The sequence below is a fragment of the Notamacropus eugenii genome, chromosome 4 (genome assembly GCF_028372415.1).
Source record: "Notamacropus eugenii isolate mMacEug1 chromosome 4, mMacEug1.pri_v2, whole genome shotgun sequence".
In the NCBI taxonomy this organism is placed as follows: Eukaryota; Metazoa; Chordata; class Mammalia; order Diprotodontia; family Macropodidae; genus Notamacropus; species Notamacropus eugenii.
In genome coordinates, this window is record NC_092875.1 from 23,973,657 (window position 1) to 23,980,529 (window position 6,873).

At 47.0% G+C, this 6,873-nt stretch overlaps 1 protein-coding gene across 1 annotated transcript in view; it reads right to left on the reverse strand.

The window, feature by feature from the left end:
* WSCD2 (WSC domain containing 2) overlaps positions 1 to 1,327 on the reverse strand; it is a 135,006-nt gene extending 133,679 nt beyond the window's left edge. Inside the window, exon 1 of the mRNA XM_072600237.1 lies at positions 541 to 1,327. The gene's annotated coding sequence lies outside the window, so the exon portion shown is untranslated. The remainder of the gene's footprint in view (positions 1 to 540) is intronic.
* Positions 1,328 to 6,873: the final 5,546 nt, after the last annotated feature.

Here is a 6,873-nt window from a genome sequence, read left to right on the forward strand (position 1 = left end):
AATCTCCAAGACATCCCATTATCAACCGCAAACTTGAAAAAAATTCTTAGTTACTCCCCTCCCCTGAGCCTCCCAGGCAACCCCTATCATCTCCTTTACAAGGCTGTTAGCAAGTGTAACTGAAACAACCCATTTATCGTTCTTAGAAATAAGGTCTCCCAAACTGTCTGTCTAGTCCTGGAAAAAAAACTGGGTTCCACGCAGCAGAGATAGCCCCTATCTGCCTCCCCACAGACAGAGCTCGGGCTGTGCTCCAAATGCCACTTCATTTTCCCCTGGGGAAGTGAAAGTTTCTCCCTGAACCTGGTCGGGTCTGTCTGTCACCTTCCCAAAGCCATCCCTGACTAATAATGAACCAATGGTTCGGCTCCCCCACCCCCATGGTGGGGGGAGGGTGTTGCCTGGAGATGCAATTCCAGCTTCTTGGGATGAAGCCCTCAGTCCTTCCCATCTTAGTTTGGTCCCTTTGGTTCCTGGCCGCCCCCACCTCTGTCTCTCAGTTTTGCTCACACACGCTCCCCCCTCCCTTTGCTCTGTTACCTGTGGGGTCGTCAGAAGCGTCCTAGCTCCACCAGGAGCTCTGCCAGGAGCTTGGCCAGGCTCTCCCCTCAGCGCTGGAGCCCAGCTGGGCTCTTGGGGCTGCCCCAAGCTCCTTCCAGGTCTAAGACTGCTGCATTTGCGCGGAGATCCGTGTGTGTGTGTGTGTGTGTGTGTGTGTGTGTGTGTGTGCGCTTGTGTGCGTATGCGTGTGTGTGCGTGCGTGTGTGTGTGTGTGTGTGTGTGTTTAAAAGAAAAAAAGACAAGCCAGCTCTTCCCCAGCGGAGCTCTGAGCTCGCTGTTATTTTTCCTGCCCGGGCGAGAAGCCGCAGGGGGAGGAAAAGTAAGTGTGGAGAACAGCAAAGGCGGGGTGGGGGCCCCGCACCCCCCAATGCAGCAACAGCGGCAGCCCTGGCGCCCCCCGAGCCAGGATGGCTAGAGCGGTGACCGCAGCAGCCTCCCACTCACGCAGCCGAGGCTGGGCAGGGGGCAGAGCCCGTGCCCATCCCGGGCAGCCGCCTGCTGGGGCAGGGATGCAGCCAGCGCCTCCGATCAGGGGCCCGAGAGGTGTGCGGGGGACGCGGGCGGTGGGAGCCGGCCAAGGCGCGGAGACTGCAGCCCAGCTACTGATGCTCTGGCGGGAGGCTCGCGGGCTCTCGCTTAGTTAACATCTCTATCGGGCTGCCTGGGCTCTGCTCTGCTCGGCTGCTGCTGCAGCGGCTCCCTCCGCTGCCACTCTATTCAGCAGGCCTACAGCACTACCTACTGCTTAACTCTTTAAAGGCTGGCCTTCCAGTCGGGAAAGGCACAGGGCTGCCAGGGAGCTCGGGGTGAGGCGGAGGGGATCCCGGGGGCAACTACCCACTACTGCGAGTCAGGCAGGGGGACTGGGGGCGGGATGCCCAGGGAAGGCACTGATAGCCAGTATGGGGCAGGCAGGCCCTTGGGGGAGGGGACAGCCCCAACCTCCACCCCATACCCCTCCAGGAGCTCCCCACGTGAGAAGTCTGCATCAATCTTCGCCAGTCTACAAGAATCAACTCTAGTGGCCCCCCCTCCAAGAGATCTCCTCTAATCTCCCCCAGCTCAGCCTCCCCACTAAGAATGATGCTGCATACATCTGTGTGTATACATACACATACAACATATATGTATATACATAGGGACATGTATATTTACACATATTTATATGTATATGTTTATGCTGCTCGTGATGCCTCATGTCACAGAAGAGTTTTCTATGTTTAGTAAGCATCCATTACCATGAGGGGACATTAGATCGTGCTTCTTGAGAAGCAGGGGCTCTTTCCTCCTCTTCCTTGTAATATCAGTATTTGTCACAGTGCCTGGCACACGGTAGACACTTAATAAATGCTTTTGACTGACTGATTAGACCAACTGATGCAGACCTACTGTCATTCCAGAAACAGCTGTAATACAATAGAAAGAGCATCGATTTCTCCCCACTGTGGATCTGGATTCAAATCATGCCTCCCACAGTTACTACCAGTTTGACCTTGGGCAGATGGTTTCACTTTCCTAGCCCTTTCTACTATTCTAGAGCAGGAGGAAGTCTTAAACTTTCTGAGTGTGTCCTGGATCCCTTTGACAGCCTGTTAATGCCTACGGAGCCCTTTTAAATACACAAAAGACAGAGCATTACAAAGGAAACAGATTATTTTAAAATAGTTACCAACATGTAAAACAAACCAAGAAACAAAACAACCAAATTTTGGACTCCAGGCTAAGAAACTTTGTTCTAGATTTAGGATCCTGTGATCTGCCAAAGGATATGGAGACAATGTGAAAAGAGTCCTAGCCTTGGAGACAGGAGAATTGGTTTCAAGCCTGTGCTTTGGGATCCTGGATAGGTCACTTCACTGCCTTATGCCCCAGTTTCTTTTTCTGTAAAAGGGAGATAATTATACTGGCACCACCTTGAAAGGCAGTGTGGTCTAATGGGTAGAGAGATGGCTTTGAAATGAGGACCACCTGGGTGGAAGCCCTGCTTGTGGCACACACTGTCTGTGTGACCCTGGGCAGATCCCTTAATATCCCAGTGCTCTAAGTAACTAAATTGCAGAGAAGACACCTATCTGCATTGGTGGAGGAAGTTTCTTCATCAGGGAATTCCTTCTGCAAAAGGAATCTTAGCTTTAGTCCATATACCTGTCTCCCTACATAGATCATAGGATTGTCTTGGTGACAATTTATAAGCATTAAAACATTCTAGAAATGGGAATATGAACTAGATCTGTGACTTCAACGTTGAGAACTCCCAATGGTATAGTAAAACAAAACAAAACAAAACAAAAAGCACTGGTGCTGGAGTCAGAAGACCTGAATTTAAATCCAGCCTCTGATTCTGAGTCGTACAATCTGTATGCTCTTCAGAAAGTCACATAATCTCTCTGGGTCTCAGTTTACTCATCTGTAAAGTGAGAATTGGCCAGTTGGCTTCTTCCAAAATTCCTTTCAACTCCTAATCCCTAATCCTGCAAACTCCTACCCATGCAACTCAGCATCTCCTCTGAAACTTTTCATGTGTAGGCACTGTCCCCAGGATCATACAGCCAGCACATGTGAGGGACAGACTTCCTAGGCCATCCTACCTCCTGAACCAGCTCTTTATCCACCATGCCATGCAGCCTATAGAAATGGCACTTATCCTTAATATCTCCGAGGTCCCCAGCCAGCTCTAAATTCTAGGATCTCTCATCTACACTTATCACATTCTATTTTTAAAATAACGGCTGATGTTCCTATAGCGTTTTAGGGTTTGCAGAACTCTACATTATTTCATTTCATCCCAGCAGTGGCTCTGGAAAAAGGGTATTATTGGTATCCCCATTTTGTAGACAGGGAAACTGAGTCTTAGAGACATTAATGGATGGATCGTGGGAGGTGAGATTCAAACCCAGGTCTCACCTGACCCAGCTCAATTGATCTTTAACTTCACCACATTGATTTGTATTGTGTTCCTACTTCTTTTCCTCCACCAGATTGTAAACTACATGATAGCAGACACCATGTCTAACTTAGCTCATGTGCCTAGAACTGTGTAAGTATTGACTACAATCTGGTGAATTATTTGTTGGAGTAACCAAATGCAGCCCAGAGTAGAAAGAGGAGAGGCACAATGGAGAGAATCTCAGCTCATGCCCAATGTCCTTCAGTCGGGTCATCCCTGAGCTCTCCAAAATACATGTGTGCCTTTGTTTCTTGTCTCAAACTTCCTCAACACAGCCACGAGAACAGGTAGTGTTCTGTTCACCTCTATACAGTGGGCACATCCATGTCAGCAGGGAGGCTCCCGCTTACATCAAAAAGATTCATAGTGTGTCCAAGTCACAAAGAATCCTAAAGCATATGCGATGAAGGAAACAAGGGATATTTAGGACAGAGGATGTCAGGGCTGGGAGGGATATATAATAAAACACTCCATACAATTATTAAGCTCCCTTTGTAGTAACAAGAACCCTGACCTGGAACTAAGGGGCCTGGGTTCTTGTCCTTACCCTGTGTGACTTTGGTAATTCATTTCACCTCCATGGACCATGATCCATTCTCTGTAAAATGAGGCATTTAGACTAAATGATCTCTAAAGTCCTCATCTGTTCTAGCAGTCTTTAATTTTCTAATATCTATCATGTCATCATTTCTCTGATGACATGGTCTCCTTCGGCAACGAAAGACGAACACAACAACCTGTGAGTAGACACAGCTGCCTGAATGAAGACCCAGCTAGCTGGGTAACTCAGCTCCTCCTCTCCTGTCTGTCTCCCCTTCCCCTTCCATCTCCTCTCCAAAGGAAGGTAAATTTGGATGGCCAAAAGATGTCCAGTTAACTTGGGTTTTACTGGCTAGATTCCTTCCCTTCCCTTCCCTTCCCTTCCCTTCCCTTCCCTTCCCTTCCCTTCTCTTCCCTTCCTCCCTCCCTCCCTCCCTCCCTCCTTCCCTCCCTCCCTCCCTTCCTTCCTTCCTTCCTTCCTTCCTTCCTTCCTTCCTTCCTTCCTTTCTTCCTTCCTTTCCTTTCTTAAAACCTTAAACCTATTATACTCTGAAGCTCATACATTGGAGGACACTAGACCCCTGCCTAAGGGCTCTCTTCTGGACCCTCCTGGCTTAAGAGTGATTATCAATAGTAACGATTGCTGTTTGCCTCCCAACCTGATGTTTTTTTCCTATGCTTTCCTATGTTTCATTAAAGGAGCCATCTCCTGGCTACTTCTTAAAGAGGCCTGTTCACTGAATGGGTGTTACCTCACCCTAAGTGAGTTCCTGAATAGACCTTGGCCTAAAACGGTCAAGGTCTCCCATTGCATCTTGGGTTATCTCCAGTCATCCTGATGAATGGATTCAGATGGCTCTGGAGGAGAAGTGAAGCTGGTGACTTGCACAGCCCTCCCTCACTCAAAACAAAGTCAAGTGCAAGTCATGTCATCATTTCTCTGATGGCATGGTCTTCTTCGGCAACAAAGGAAGAATACAACATCACTCCATGCCATCTACCTTTTTATGTTCTCCCCTTTCACATTTCTATGCTACTCTAAGGTGCATCAAGCATATTCTTTGCAACAGCTCAGAGAGTACAGGTCTTATTATCTGCTTTTTCCAGAAGGAGAAACAGAGACCCAGAGAAGTCAAATAATTTGGCAATGGGGACACATGGACTAAGTGTTGGAGCCCAGATTCACATCCAAAGTCTTAGCTCCAATTTGTTCCTCTACTATTCTACATATAACACAACCCTCTCTTGACTTTCTTCTGTCTTCCCTACCCTCCCCCTCTTTCCTTCTCTCTCTCCATCTTCTCTCCTTTTCTCTCCTTTCCCTCTCTCTCTCTCTCTCTCCCTCCCTCTCTCTCTCTCTCTCTCTCTCTCTCTCTCTCTCTCTCTCTCTCTCTCTCTCTCTCTCTCTCTCTCTCTCTCTCCTCCCCATACTCCTTCTGCCTGTCTCTGGTTCTATCTCTGTTTCTGTCTGTCTGTCTCTTTCTCTCTCTCCCCTCCTCCCCATACTCCTTCTATCTGTCTCTGGTTCTATCTCTGTCTCTTTGTTTTTCATTGACCTTGAATTACCTAAACAAGTTGTGGTCCAGGGATGTGACTTAATATTCCTATGGTGTAAGAGATATTGACTAATAGAGAGGAGCCTGGAAAGAATTAACTGAACTGATACAAAGTGAAGTGAGGGGACACCACATCCCCAGTGACCACAACAATGTAAATGAAAAGAGCCACCAGAGCATCAGGAAATTGTGGGGAACAAGCTTGGCCCCAGAGAAGAGACAGGGCCTGACCCCTTCCCCCTTACACAAGTGAGGCTCTCTGGGTGCTGAATACTGCCTGTAATGTCAAACTTTTTTGGACATGATCGTTTTGCCAACATTTCTTTTTCTTCTTTTCTCTTTTCTTCTTTCTTATAACAAGTGGTTCTCCAGGATAGGGCAGGATGAAGGAAACAGTGGAAAATGCAGGTGATGTGAAACACTAGAGATCAATAAAAATCTATTTTTAAAAATTGGAAACTAAGAATCCCTTGTTTCCTTCAAAACCCTGATGAAGCACCACATTCTAATGAAACCTTTCTGTTAACGAATGCTCTTCTGCTCAAAAAGTTGCCTTCTATTTCTTTTGTATATATCCTATATACTTTTTCTTTTTTGGTGAGAAGCAAGGTTACATAACTTGCCCAAGGTCACAGAGCTAGTGAGTATCAAGTGTCTGAGGACAGATTTGAACTCAGACCCTCCTGACTCCAGGACTGGTGCTCTATCCACCTCTTATTTTCTATATACTTTTAGAATTACATATTGCCTTCCTCAAAAAATGCAAACATTCTGAGAGCAGGAATATATATATATATTCCCAGCCCATGGCACAGGACCTATTTATTGCATTTTAAGAACTTAATATGTGTTTATTGATTGAATGATGGATTGTCTCTATTTCCCAGTCTCCATCCCTTCTTTCCCATTTCCCTTCTATATTTCCCCTCTTCTCCTCCACTCTCACAGACTGTCATAGGTGAATAAAATCTTCAAGATGATACAGTACAGACTGTTTCTTCTCTCCCCATTTTTCCTGGTCTCACTCCCGCCCTGCTTGGGCGGGTGCAAGGCACACACAGGGCTCTGTTCAGCCAAACTGGTGGTTCTCAGGCTAATGAGGTTGTTGGCCCCTGGTACAAATAGGTGATAAAGCAGAAATAGAGAACAGAGCCAATGTCTAATTTTTGTAAGAAACGCTAGTCTAATCAATACTAATAGGGGAAGGGACGAGTTCGATTTCCCTCCTCTTTAAATCCTGCCTCAACTTTTCCAAACACAGTCAAGGAA